The following is a 1,300-nucleotide window of genomic DNA, read 5'->3' as shown; positions in this document are numbered from 1 at the left end:
TTATTTATTTATTTATTTATTTATTTATTTATTTGGTGGAGGGTCTTGCTGTGTAGCTCAAATTCATAGTGATCCTCCTGTCTCAACCTCTCCAGCACTAGGATTACAAGCATGAACCACCACACCTGGTTTTGGGGCTAGTAGGGTGCTAACGTGGTTATGGACCTGGCATGGCATGGAGTACTGGGGATTGAGCCCAGGTCCTTCCATTTATCAGGCAGGCACTGAGACCACCAAGCTGTCTCCCTGGCCTTTCTTTTGATTTTGAGGTATGATTCATCTGTCTTCCTTCCTGTGCCCTACGTGTTCCTCCTGATCTGTTCCTTGCTGACTTCCTAGCATCTGCATACACCACGCTTATCCTTAGCTCAGGGCTTCCTTTATGGGGACTTGATTACTCTCCACTATCAGCACAAAAACTGGTCTTCACTCAGTATCTATAGTGGTTATTTCCTCTGCTTGGGAACACCTTTACTCCAGGTCTCTGTGGCTAGAGTGTTTGTGTGTGCACATGAGTGTGCTTGTTTTATTTTATTTTAGAACATGTATTATTACTTGTTTGCAGTATGTAATGATTATATTCGTTTTAGAGAATTGGTACACACACATAACGTATTTGCAGTATAGCCCTTTCCTTCACCCTCTTTTTATTTTTCCATCATCAGATTCGCTTACTGACAAGACCTTATAAATAAAGATTCCTTTTTGCAAAGTAGTCTGATGGAAACTTTCAGTTTTTACAGCCACTTTCTAAGTTACACATGCAAAAATAATCAAAGAAAAGAGCCAGCATTTTCCTTTCATCCTTCTGTAACTTAAAAACAGAAATGCACATTTGTTCCATGCACCATAAAAACGTTCATCTTTTGCTGGAGTACAAAAGATCAAAAGGATAATGTTATAGAAAGATGTGAATGGGCAGAAGCAGGCTGTCAAATGGTCAGTCTGCTCTTTTCAAATTTTTCTTCATTTCTGTGAAGTCTCATTATTAAGAAACAGCAGGTGCCCTTTAAACTACTACCAAAGAAATGAAAGGTATCTCGCATATGTGTAAAACTGGGACATATTTACTGATAAAATTAAAAGAGCTCACATTCATAAACTATTTTGTTAGCACATCTTTAAATATTTAGCCTAAATTATTAGTTAAGAAGAATTATCTCTTGATTATTAATTTGTTTTAGTAAATATATTTTAAAATAAAAATTGGATTTGTTCAGTTCCATAAGGAAATAGAAGATAACTACAGAGTAGATGATCATTTAGCATCAAGGAGAGAAACAGGAGCATTTTAATAAAT

Source organism: Octodon degus, unplaced genomic scaffold, assembly GCF_000260255.1.
Source record: "Octodon degus isolate 3935 unplaced genomic scaffold, OctDeg1.0 scaffold00124, whole genome shotgun sequence".
Classification (NCBI taxonomy): Eukaryota; Metazoa; Chordata; class Mammalia; order Rodentia; family Octodontidae; genus Octodon; species Octodon degus.
Note: the sequence above shows the minus strand (reverse complement) of the source record.